Source organism: Triturus cristatus, chromosome 3_1 (genome assembly GCF_964204655.1).
Source record: "Triturus cristatus chromosome 3_1, aTriCri1.1, whole genome shotgun sequence".
NCBI classification, from domain to species: Eukaryota; Metazoa; Chordata; class Amphibia; order Caudata; family Salamandridae; genus Triturus; species Triturus cristatus.
The window spans coordinates 839,463,520-839,477,572 of record NC_140583.1 but is presented as its reverse complement, the minus strand read 5'-3'; the positions used below and the strand labels follow the sequence as shown (position 1 = coordinate 839,477,572).

Below are 14,053 nucleotides of genomic sequence, written 5' to 3'. Positions count from 1 at the left end.
CAAGAGTAAATACTTCTGATTCACTACATATTTCTACTATATCTCGAATGCCTGGAGCACAATGTATTAAAATCCTATGTAAACGTTGCAGCAAACAACAGAGTGCAGAACATAATCTGTTCTGTGGTTTCTGTTCAATTGCATTTACAAGATGTGGGAAATGAAACAGTACATTGAGAACAACATTTGCATAGCAGTTGACTCCAGAAGTGTCTGACAACTGGTAACCTACAATATCTTCCTCATTCCCCAGTCTTTTCTTCTTAACACCTTCCTTGTTCTCCTTCTTTTCCTTTCTTTTCAGCAACAGCTGTAGATTCTTTTGTGAGCTTCAGCTTTGGACAAATTATCAATTTTTCATAAGTGGGACACTGTCGTAAATGAGGAGTGAACACATTTCTTATCTGATTGTACTCTCTGACATAACTTGCATCGGCACTAACTTTCCTGTCATCAAAATCAACCAAAAACAAACCGCATAATGTTCTTACTCGAGACAATGCAACAGATGACATACCTTCTTTAAATACAGTACTACCAATATTAATAAAAGCTGCGTCTACACTTAAACCTTGAGATTTATGGATAGTTACAGCATATGCTAGAGACACCGCCGGTGCCGCCGGACATATAAGTCCTCTACAAGAAAGAAATGTACAACACATCAGCCAGTTTGCCTCCTGCCATCAATCTGATCAAATTTTATGGCTAAGTATTCAACCTCATCCCTATTTGGAAAATTCATGATATCAATAACTTTTCCCATAGCATCACTTACTAACCAACATTTAAATTCACCACAAAATTGCTCAACAGTTTTTGCACATGCGCAAACACTTTTATAATCCTGCAATCCTTGATACAGACTTCTTCAAAGAATATAATTTTGCTTGTAGTTTTTCAGTTAGTAGTATTGTTACTCCCTAGTGTTCCATTTTATTGGTAACTATTTTTTTCCAAATATCTTCTCTTTACAGTTTCAGTAACCGTTCTTTAAAATTGGAGCACTCTTGAAGTGTAGGCATTAAACAGACTTTAGATTTGTCTTCTTCAGTCAAATTGTACATTAGATGTTCTGCTGTGTTGTTAGATGAAAATAGTTTCTTGTTAAGTTGACTTTCCAAAGCAAGCTTCCCCTCTTTTGCCAGAACTCCTCCTGCTCTAATGTCCTTCAGCATAACTCCATATTCCACATCAGAGGCTTGATGCATATTCTTCACTAGTTCCTTGCATTCGAAGTTTAACCAAATATTTACATTGCCAATACTTCCCAAAGAATTTCTTGTTTCATTATGGAGAAGTGTCTTTAAAACAGGCTGTTTTTTGACAGGGGTAAGTTGCAGTAGGTCACCTTAGAATATTAGTTCATGGATAATGAAGCTGCACTCATAGAAAAGTCATTCAAATAGACAAGTATAATCCATCAATCTTCTTTATTCAGAGTATCGTTTAAAACTGGCACACAGCCAACGCGTTTCGTTCCTTAATGCCAAAGGAACTTCATCAGGGCTGAAACAGTAACATAGAAACATAACATAAATAAACATGTAACACATTACATTAATACATGTACAAACATAATCAAATCAATAGACGGCCCACATGACTTATATTCACAAGACTAAACATTACAAAAACTACAATAAACAGGTAAAGTTCCTAAATATGTGCATACATAAATTTCCATGACCACTATCATAAAAAACACACACATATTACACATCAAGTGCTCAAAGATATAGGTATGGTGGGAAGCAAGGAGCAAAAATAAACGTCAGATGTAGACATGAACAAATTTTGAATATAAAGATAGGGGGAAAAAGTGCACTAAGCCAAAGTTAACCAAAGTATGACAAGAGAAAATAGAATAAAGGAAATTCTCAAACTTTGACAAGAAAAAATATAGAATAAAGGAAAGTCTCAACACCTGACCAGACTAGTGTGTACAGGAAATGTCAAGTCCTAAAAAGGTGATAATTAGAAATAATCTCACCCTAAAAGTAAAATGAAGATTAGGTACTGTAACGACCAATATTTAGTGTCTGTATCGTGCAGATGGTAAAGTCACATGAAGGTAAAAAATATATCCAATAGTATCAAATCAAGCTTCAATTCTATTAAAAGGAATGGAACAATGAAAGAGGGTCGTGGAGCGTGACCAGATCAGATTAAAACATATGCTGTTATCTAAGATACTTAGTTAGCCGGGAAAGATCTCGAATCAAAGCAATATTTCTTAAATCAATTGCGGTGATCCCACAGAGGAAAGCAATTGGACCACAGAGCATACCAACACAATTGAACAACTGTACTAAAAATAGGTACCCGTATTAAAGAGGTCCATACAACCTATTAGCATAGGTAACCTAATATTATACCACAATGTCCATATCTCACCTTTGGTATATTTCAATTGTTTATATACCATCCCTATGTTAATTAGACAGCGGAAATCATAAGAATACCGGAGTTCACTCGCAGTCAAAGAGAAAAATATTTCAATTCCTACTGCGAAATCTAAATTAAAAGAAGGAAAAATCAATTGCTGGTAAACATACTAGACACTAAATACATAACAAAAAAACCCACCAAAATAGAAAGGTACCATAAACAAACGGGGCTCATGTATAAAGACCAGAGTAGGGGGAAAAGATATCATATATTGTTAAAACGCCATAGAACTACAACGTAGGATGTAAAGAAACAGGCATACTAGTCCCAGAGCTTGTATGGGGTAAAGAATACAGTATCAGAAGTTGCTAAGGAAATATAAATCCTAGGGCATTATTGGGGTTAAAGTTAAAAAGAAACACCCATTTGGTGGCCATAGACCTATATCAGGTGGAAAATGCAGTATCAAAAGATATTGAGAAAATGTTAATCCTAGGGCATTAATAGGGTAAACACCCATTAGATGTCCATACACGTATATCGATCAACATGTGAGGAACGAAAAAAGTGTCAACTAGATATAGCCGGTGAATACACACCCAGAATACCCTGTATACAATGTAAGACAAAAAATGCTACTAGCCCTACACTTATTCATCTTCATGAGAATCAAACAAAACCAACAAGCAAAGTCGTCAAATTGTGAATAAAAGCAAGGTATTTGAAAATTAATTTGAATACATGAGAACGCTTGTGAATCAAAACGAGCCAGTAACCGATATGAAAGAGTTACCCCCATTATATGTAAAAAACACCGAGAATCACGTTAAACAGTAAGCATAGATTCATCCCGGCTTCCCTGCACCAAAGAAAATGCTCCGCAGAGTATATTGTAGGAAGACACTTACACGACGCAGGAGGTACGAAGAATAGCATGATAACCAGCAGCAATCTAGCGACCTGCCTCGCACCATTATTTGAAGCCGGCCGTGGTCGACGCCAATCACATAGTGACGTCAATTATGCGTCACAAATGAATAACAGAAATAGAGAAAGAGCCAAATCGTGGAATAAGCACTATAGTAAGATCGGCCATCTTGTAAGATCAAAAAAATATATATACACAGAGTCGGGTTGATCCGCACCACGAAACAGACAGTTTCCATTCTAAGATAGAAGAGATACATTTTCAAAAAAAGAGGAAAGAAAAATAACAAGACCTTCTCCATGCTCGAATAAAAAAGAGCGGTGAAGATGCAAAACAGCAATCGGTAAGATCGTGTCTAGAGCTAAAAACTATAATGGGATGTAAGTAACCGTATCATAATATATTATAACTAAACACGAAAAGAAAAAATGTAGAATAAACAAAAAAGCATTCAGATGTGGCAAAAGTCAGAGAAAGGCAATCTTAATAGGTGAAAGGACATCACAATGGTGGCCATCTTACATTGACCAACTACACATCGTGATGAAAATAATATACATCATGAGATAATTGAAAATGAAATCTTGGAAGGGAAAACAATAACAAGAAGAATAACCTAATTTTTAACTGACAAGTGTATTGTACTCCTATGTGTACAAGCAAAGCTAAGAAACTGCTTGTAAGTAACATAGAGGAAGACATAAACAAAAAAATTGTAAAAAAAACCTGTGTATGCAACGTCTCATGAAGCATATTATTCACAAAAAGAGGCACGTCAAGAAGAAGAACTACCCACTCACCTGATAATACAAAAGACAGGGGAGAGGAAGGCCCAGTTCAATGTGTACATTCTTGACAAAGGTATCAAGGAAGATGGTTCATCCTAGGCTTCATATGTACATACTGTCATCATAAACACATATTTAATACTGAAGAGACCAAATGGCTGGCAATGAAATAGAGTATATTGGGTTCCAACCTTCATTTAACCAAGGAAGTAGTGAAGCTCCCCATCTTTTGACCCATCTGTGTTGCCCTAAAGCGACAAATCCATTTGGCCTCATTCTGCCTGACTAGTAGTTCTCTATCACCACCTCTTTCTCCAGTGGGTACATGGTCAATACCATGCAACCAAAATGAACCATCATCTGGATGTACACCCATATCGCGATCACTTAAAGGATCTCTACTGTCCTTATTGAGTATTGCCCAGCGATGCTCTTGTATTCGAATCTTTAGTGGGCGAACTGTACTTCCCACATATATTATACCACATTTACATCCCAACACATGTATAACATGTGTGGTGTTGCAGTTGATAAAATATGCAATATTGTTTAATCTGGGAGTGTTGTAAGCAAAATTAGTGATTTTGTTTTTGCCGAAAGGACAGACATTACAGGACCCACAAGTGAAAAAACCTTCTGGTTTAGGAGGTAGCCATGTTTCATGCTTGTTGGTTACATAGCTTGGACACAATACATTGCAAAACGATCTACCCCTTCTATAGGTGATAGATGGCATATTGATGAGAAAGTTCTTAAGGCCCGGAACCTCCTTTAGGAGGCCCCAGTTTTTTTTCAGCATGTTAAATATCCTATTGCCACTTGTATTGTATTGTGTAACAAATCTTACTGCCCTCTCGAAACAGTGGCATCTATCAACAGCGGATGCTGGGAGTAGTTGTACCTAACCATATTACATGAAACACTTGGAATTGAAGTGCTTAACCGTGGTCGTCCGTTGATTGTTTCCTTTGTTTTTGTAAATCACCATAGAATATTAAATGCTTTCATCCAAACAGCATGTCATACTCTGTTTTGAAAAGCTTCTGCATTCTTAAGTGTACAAAGGCAAGCAGTAAGTTTAAAACTATGCTCACCTTGTCAATGATCAAGAGCTTCAGTTTCTTCAATACTCTTGACACCTCATGACAAGCTTCACTAGATAACTTTTGGTATTACAGTTTATTGTCATGTACATGTAACATAAGTAGTCAATGTAAACTAATTACTACACATGATACATTTGAGTCTGTGGTCCTCTGTAGATAAGCGGTGAGAAATTTAATTAGAAAGCATTGGCTTAAGCAAAGAGCATTCACATTATTTCTTGTTGTGCAGAAATCCATGTTTTATTTTATCTTTTACTCCGATATAAATCACCTGACATTGGAGCTCTGAGTTGTCTGCAGAAACTACTTGGTGTAATGCCCCAGGGACTACTTGCTCCTCAGATACCAGCTGACACCGGACTGAGGTCACACTGGCTCCAGTATCTCTGAGACCCTCTAAGATTTTCCCATTGAAGGTCATCCAGGTGCTGTACTTAGTGTTTGCAGGCACCTGGCTTCCCGGGACCAACTCACTGTCCCCTAGTGAGACAAGGGTCATTTATACGGGTTCCCCACCCTCCTCTGGGTCCCCCTCCTCCCGAAGCCCTACATTAGCCAACACCTTGGACTGTCCACCAGGGGGTGGCTGTGCCTGCTTTGGGCATTTGGGGTCCCCCTTCATGTGAGCCACCTGGTCACATGCATAGCAGTTTCAAGGGTTTCGTCTCTGCAGACTTTCCCGAAGAAACCCATTGTTTCTTATCTCCTGGGGGTGTGAATCCTTACCCTGATTACTAGTTTGGGGCCCGATAGAGAACTCCTTCTCTTTACCCATGTCCCCCTCACTCTTCTGCTGGGGACCCTGCCCAACTTTGGTGGAGTCTCCCCCATACACCTTCTTGTGGACCTTGGTGCTCACCCAGCGGTTTGCCTTGATAGCAAGCTTCCTGGGGTCAGTCAGCTTACTACCAGTCAAGTGCTGGCACAGCTCTGCAAACCATAGACTAGACAAGTGGTCCCACACAATCAGATTGTAGAGCTCCTGAAAATCTGTCACATTTCTGCCCTTCACCCAACCATTGAATGCTCTTCAAAAAGAGTCTACACATTCTAAACAAGTGTGTGCATCAGTTTTCCTACTGGACTGAAACTGATCCCTGGACTTGTCTGGGGTAAGGCCATACCTGGTGAGGAGAGCCTCCTTCATGTCAGTGTAGGTGAAGTTGTACCCCTTATCCAGCACTGACAATGTGCCCCCTCCTCCTCTGCAAAGTGGTTCCACAATCCAGCTCCCCAATTCTTCTTAGGGACCCCATTCATGTGGATGGCTGCCTCATAGTCCTGAATTCACCTTTGTTTCTCATCCCCCTTCTTGTACTCTCTTCTTCATTCTTGGGAATGTGTACTGTTCTATCTGAGATTACTGAGGTATTGCTACCACCATCTGTGCTGGACCTACACCTATGATCAAGCTCCTTTACTTTGAGCTCATGGTCTAACATCATTCTTTTCTCTTCCATTGCCAACTTGAGCCTTTCCGCTCCATTGCATCTCTCCTTGCTTCCTGCCTGTCCTCCAGCTCCTCTGGGGACAAGCCACTGCTGGCTGGGGGTCCCTCCCCTCCCAAAAGCACATCAACCATTTGAAAAGGCTCCTCAGCCTCCATACTAAGATCTCCAGACTGCTTACTGTCATGTCTGGCTGCTACCGTCAATCAATTGTGTGTCTTTTGCTACCCAGGCTCTCAGCACCTTTTGTAGTTCCTCTCTCCTAGTGAGGACTCTGATTTGGACTTTCAGGTTTTTGCAAATAGCCTTCAACTCCTCCACGTTGTAGGTTTCCAACCTTTTCTCCTGAAAGGCCACTTCTAGGGATGCAACTGATAATACTATTGACTCAGGCATGATACAGTAGAATGTTCAAGCTCAAAGCACAGGGCACGATCAAAAATAGACCAAAAAGATAACAGTGTGTGGTCTGTAGTGGTCTGCGATATGGTAGTAGTGTGCACCAATAACTGTAGGTCAAGTGCAAACACAAGTCCTATCCACACTGCTGACACCAATGTTAGAAATGGGGGTCTCTAGTTGGCAATGGTTTGCACCTTGACTAAGTAGGAACCCTTCCTTCTAGTCAGGGTAAGGGGGATACACTTCTAAAATGACCTCTACTCACCCCCTTGGCAACTTGACAGGAGCAGTCAGGCTTATCTCAGAGGCAATGTGTAATGCGTTTGCACATAACTCACAGTAATACAGTGAAAACCCTACAAAAGGACACCACACCAGTTTTAGAAAACTAGCCAATATTTATCTGTGCAAAACAAGACCAGAACAATAAGAATCCAGCATACAGTTATTCAAAAATATCAACAAGCAAAAATAGACTTTAGAAACTGTTCCTTGAAGTAGATAGCTCTGTCCAGCATTACTACGGGGGTGTTAACCAATCAATCCAACGGTTCCAGCCAGCTGTGGTGGTGCCGGCTAGCTGCGGTGTTGGAAGACCCTCAAACAGTACCTTTTGTTTCGGTGGGTGTGGGCCAGCTGCAGCGGGTGTCAAGGCTGTGGTTTTAAGTGGAGCGGTACGGTGTGCGATGCCCTCAGGTTATGGTGCAGGGAGCGGTTCAGTGGTGGTCGTCCAGCGGCGTCGGTAAGACCAGGGCTGCAGTGCGAAGTGGGGCGGTGCTCGTCACGGTGTTAGCAACGATCTGGGATCGATGGGGCTGGTGTCAGCACGCGGGACTGCAGTGTGGGGTGGGCAGTGTGTTATGTAACTTACGAGCGGTTCCCCCAAACCATGGTGCAGGCATCAGCAGCAATGTCAGCTCGCAGCAGCGGCATCTGTGAGACTGGGGCAGTGGAGTGAAGTGAGGTGGTGCAGGACGGATCGCGTTGCAAGCAGCGGCTCAGTGGTGGTGGCGGACGGCGTCGTTGGTGAGACCAGGGTTGTGGTGCGAAGTGCGGCGGTGTGAAGTGCGGTAGTGTCCTCTGTGGTGCCTTCAGGTCACTGAGCCAGCAGCAGTCTTGGTGATGGCATTGGGTTTCAGTTTCCCTCTGTGGCAGCTGAGACCCACAGTCCCAGATGCGGTACCTAGAGGAAGGCGAAGTCTTTGCTATTCTTGAGACTTCTTGAACAGGAGGCAAGCTCTACTTCAAGCCCTTGGAGATACTCAGAAGAAGAAGTTGTAGAAAGTTTAGTCTAGTCTTTTCCCTGCCCAAGACAGAAGAAGCCACTGTAGGCCAACACAGCAAAGCACCCAGTAAAGTTGTAGTCCCTCCTCACAGCTTCTCAGGCTCTTCTTCTTGACAGGTTTCTTGATCCCAAAGAGTGCCAAAATCCTGGGGTCCGGTCCTCAATATTTAGATCACATTTTCCTTTGAAGTTGGCACAAACAAAACCCTCTGGCATGCGTAAACCAGAACTGCCTGGCTCAGGTCAGGTTCACTCCAGGAGTAGGAGACAGTTTGTGAGAGGCAGCCAGAGTCCATTCAGGTGCAAGTAACAACTCATCCCACTACTCTAAATGCAGCCAGGTCTATTGAGCCTGATTATGAGTCTACCCAGAAAGGCAGGGCACACCACAACCCACCCCCCCTTGTGTCTGTCTAGTGCGAATGCCCATTCCCGGGTCCTGTCACCCTGAACCCAGACGGTGAATACACAAATGGCAGAGGTGCACAGGGTGGCTAAGCAAGAAAATGCTCACTTTCTAAAAGTGGCATTTTCAAACACATAATTTAAAAGCCATCTTTTCCTAAAAGGAGTGTTATTAAATTCTCAGTTCAGGAAGCCCAAACTCCATTCCTCTATCCTGTCCCAATGGAAGGTAAGGCTTGTGAGATGTTACAAGACAACTCCCATGTTAGCCTATGAGACAGATTGCCTTGTCATAGTGAAAAACAAATTGCACAATATTTCACTATCAGCACATGTAACACACAGCAGTACATGTTCTACCTTTCACCCACACTGCACCCTGCCGATAGGGGTGCCGTGGGCCTACCTTAGTGATGTCTTACATTCAAGGGAAGGGAAGGGAAGGTTACGGCCTTTCAAGTGGGTGCACTTGCCAGGTCGACATTGCAGTTAAAAACTGCGGCACACTGGAGTGGCAGGTCTGAGTACCCTTTGAAAGGTTACTTTTGTTGGTGGCACAATCTGTGTTGCATGGCCACTAGTAGCATTTCTTTTACAGGCCCTTGGCACACCTGTGCACATTACTAGGGTCTTATTAGTAAATCAGATATGCCAATCATGGAAGCACCAATCCATAAACACAATATAACGCAGGAACACTTGCACTTTAACACTGAACAGCAGTGTAAAAGCGCGCAGAGACACTAAATCAGAAAAAATGAAGTCCAGCATACCATCAAAACCAGGAGGTCAGAAAGCAAAACGACAGTCTATCCTGACTGATAAAAGCATGGATATTATCTTTAGGTGTGTTAGAACATAATCCACCACGGAAGTAGGCGCGTTTATAGGTCATAGTTGATTTATAACCTCTAGGTCAGTTTAATAAGGCTAAATAAAAATTGGTCACAACTAAACATACCTATGGGAAACATAGCCTAATACTGAATGACATGCGAGCATGCAATCAAAGGATCCCACCAAGTAATCCATTCCTCCTAATATGACTTTATAATGTTCTACTTAACATGTTCATATAAACCATTATGATTTCCCTTATAAAGCATGTAGCCCATTTACATGAAAGAAGTATCCAAGCTCGTCCATTCCCATAATTTTGTCTCCTATATTCAGAACAAACATTCACCCCAGAATATAAATTAAACTGTCTATAATGGACTTCGATATTCTGAGGAGACAAACGTGCATTAGTCTAAGTCGGCAAAATGGTGTAGTGGTACTAAATTCCCAATATGCACACAAGGGTCATATAGATATGAGAAAGACTTTCTCATGTATGAGCTCACAAACTGCTTCCGCTCCCCCATCTGGAATTCACATTGGTAAATCAAACATTTACCTGGAGTATAGTGTAACCTCTATGTGACAAGCTTAACTATTGAAATTAGAACATTCAAAGTATATTACAATAAAAATCAAAATAAATGTACAGAATGATGTCTCAAGCTTAGCAACGTGCCTAGGGTGACAACAAGTTAGAAAAAGAAAGCAATTTGAAAATGTATATGCGACAAATATGGGTAGCTAGCTGATAAGCAATGCACACCTTCATTTCAGAATTTTAGTTACAATTGATAGCCTCCGAAAGCGGCAGCCCTGCCTTCAGTACTAAAGGGGTATAGTTTGTGGATGACATAAACGTTGGGATGGTGCCAGACTGATTCCGTGCACGACTGCAGGGTATGTTGTCCCATAGACCAGTTAGCTCACTGTGCAACCATAAGCCCCCCCTACACCTAGACAGGGAGTGTACAGTTCTGGCAACAAGTGAACATGACAACCCTGTTCCCTCAGGAACTGTTGTCGCAGATCTAGAGCCTTTCGCTCATACACTTGTGCTCTCTTTTGCTCAGAGAAATATACAAAGAATGCACAGAGGATAGTTTTCAATGTTTGTTGAACCAACATGATTCATGTATAGAATATATCTGCTGCAATGATCAATAGACAGAAGCAGATGAAAGTTATAAGACGTATCAGTACAGTGAACAATACAAAAAGTTTCATCATCGTGTTGAAACAATGCATATATGCAAGCATGTGAAATAATATGAAAATCTGGCGTACTCCTACTATGTGGACCCTAACCTACGTTTCTAGGGTGTATATGTATGTTCAGCCAAGAATCCTCTTACTGGATGATCCAACCTTGTTATCTGGTGAGTAAGTATGTAGAACCCAGTCTTGGTCTTGGAGATGATAGTCAGCTGCTGGGCGAAAGCATCAGCATGTAGGGACCTCTCAATGTCAGCTGAAGGGCCCCATTTGTCTACACCCAGAAACAAATGTTTATTTATATAAAACGGCATCCTTCCCTTGGGCTGATATTGTGATCAGGGTCTAGTCACAATAGGTATGCAGTTCCTCAAGGCGGATAAAACAATTACCCACCTCTTAATTTTTTTATCCGCCTTGAGGAACTGCATACCTATTGTGACTAGAGTTTGACAGGGCATGTATGCTGGACCTCCCTAAATAGCCCTTGAAGTCCCTTCTCTTGCTAAGTAATTGTGATCAGGGTCCCATTGTTTATGTGCTACAGATAGCTGTGTCGCCATATGGATGAAAATAACAAACACATTTGCACAACGTACGTGTAGGCCTTGTAGATAGTGTCAATGCAATACAATAGCTGTCTCGCGAATTAAACTTGTTTAAGCGAACCTTGACCCTTTTTAGGCAGGTCGCTCCCGACGCCGCACAGCACCACCTGTGTGCCCGTGCCCTTAGCCCAGCTGCCGCTGCTGCTGAAGGAAGTTCGAGGCCCTCCTCCACCCGCAGGCAACCACCTGCGCCTCATCCCTGGTGGCCAGTGGTAGGCCGTAGGTTGCTTAGTGTCATTGTATTGCATTCTGTTGTATTGTTTACTTTGTTTTCGTTACATTCCTCCTTTTCCCTCTTGTGCTATTTCTGTGCCCTGTGCCCTTTTGCCCTCTCGCCGTTCCTCCTGTGGTTATCCCCCCGCTGTGGCCCCGCCCCCGCTCGCTACACTTTGCTTTAGTGTAATTGTATTGCACTTTGTTGTATTTGTTTTGTCTCCATTCCTCCTTTTTCCCCTCTTGTGCTATTTCTGTGCCCTGTGCCCTTTTTTGCCTTCTGTACCCCCTGCCGTTCCTCACTCCTATTTCCCGCCGCTGCGTCCCCTGCAGCCCCAACCCCTGCTCTCCCATTCGTCCGCTCCCACCTCCCAGCTGCTCCTTCCACCCACCTCCCCTTCTTATGGCGGCCCCTGGCACGCCAAAGGCACGCTTAAGGCAAGCCTGTCTGCGCCTGGACCGTGCCCAGCGCCAGAACCCCTGGCTCCCGCGAACGCCACGATGCCCGTCTCCACTACGACCCCAACACCCTCCACACACTCAACACCGGATGAGCGCACATCTGCTTCCTGGCCGCCCGAAGCGCACCAAAGGACCCTTCTCCTGCCAGAGCTGCAGCTTCACCAGTCTCCGAGCTGTCAACCCGCCTACTAGGACAGGACGCAACCACCTCAGATGCATTCTACTGAACACCCGCTCCGCATGCAAACACGCTGTCGAACTCTGGGACCTGCTCGACACATCCTCCCTGGACGTCACCTTCCTGACAGAGACCTGGATGAACGACTCCTCGGCACCGGACATCGCCATAGCTGGCTACAAGATCACCCGCAGAGACCGCACCAACGGAACAGGAGGGGGAATCGCCATCATCCACAAGTCCACTCTCAAGATCTCAACCAACTCCGACGACATCCTCAGCATCGCCGAACACCTGCACTTCCTGATCCACACCGATCCCAACACCACCCTCAGAGGAACTCTGATCTACAGACGCCACGGCCTCAGTTCAGAGACTCCATCGCCGACTTTGTCAGCACGCACACCTTGACCTAGACAGACTACATCCTCCTCGGATACCTGAACTTCCACCTCGAGAACAACAGCGACACCAACTCCACCACCCTGATCGACAACTTCGCCAACCTCGGACTCTGACAGCTTGTCACTATGCCCACCCACTCTGCCAGCCACACGCTTGATCCCATCTTCTCCGCAAGCTCCCACGTCTCCTTCAGCCACACCACCGAACTCCACTGGACCAACCATCGCTCCAGAAACCCACCACGCACCACCGCACCCAACAGATCCCCCGCTGCTGCTGGAGCAAAATCACCGAGGACCAGCTAAACACCACCCTCGCCTGAAGCCCACCCGCCGACCCCGACACCGCCGCCAGCAACCTCAGGCGTTGGATCGACGACTGCGCCAACACCCTCGCCCCGATCAAGAAACCCTCCAACAGACACACCAACAAGAATGCCAGCTGGTTCTCCACGGACCTCCAGACCTCCAAACAAACCCGCCGAAGACTAGAGAAGAAATGGCACTGTGAACAGACACCGGAGAACCACGCAGCCCTCAAGAACGCCATGCGCCAACACCATCACCTCATCAGATCCGCCAAAAGGACCTCCTTCAAGGACCGCCTCGACAACAACGCACACAACAGCAAAGAGCTCTTCAATATCGTGAAGGAACTCTCCAACCCCAGCTCCAACACCAACGACATTCCATCATCGCAAGACCTGTGCGACTCCCTGGCCACCTTCTTCCACCGCAAGATCGCAGACATCCTCGACAGCTTCAACAACCAGACCACCAAGACAGCCAACGACACCTCAGACCCCACGACCACCACCCACAACGGCCACCTGCTCACCTGTACCAACATCAACGACGATGACACCATCAAAGTCATGAACACCATCCACTCCGGCTCCCCGTCAGACCCGTGCCCACACCACATCTTCAACAAACCCAGCGCCACCATCGCACCCCATCTCCGCAAGGCCATCAACATCTCCTTCGAGACTGCGACCTTCCTGGAGAGCTAGAAGCACGCCGAGATCAACGCCTTGCTCAAGAAACCCAAGGCAGATCCGAGGGCCCTTAAGAACTTCTGGCCTATCTCCCTGCTCCCGTTCCCGGCAAAGGTCATCGAGAAAACCGTCAACAAGCTGCGACCCACTACCTCGAGGAGAACAACATCCTGGACCCGTCCCAGTCTGGGTACCGCAGCAACCACAGCACCGAAACTGCACTCATCGCCGCCACCGATGACATCAGGGCCCTACTGGACAACGGCGAAACCGCAGCCCACATCCTCCTGGACCTATCAGCCGCCTTCGACACAGTCTGCCACTGCACCCTATGCACACGACTCCACAACGCAGGGGTCCGAGACAAAGCTCTGGATTGGAC

The 14,053-nt window shown here is 44.6% G+C and overlaps 1 pseudogene; it reads right to left on the bottom strand.

Moving 5' to 3' along the window:
* Positions 1-971: 971 nt before the first annotated feature.
* The window catches only part of LOC146861151 (protein spire homolog 1-like), an 89,769-nt pseudogene continuing 76,687 nt past the window's right edge, over positions 972-14,053 (bottom strand).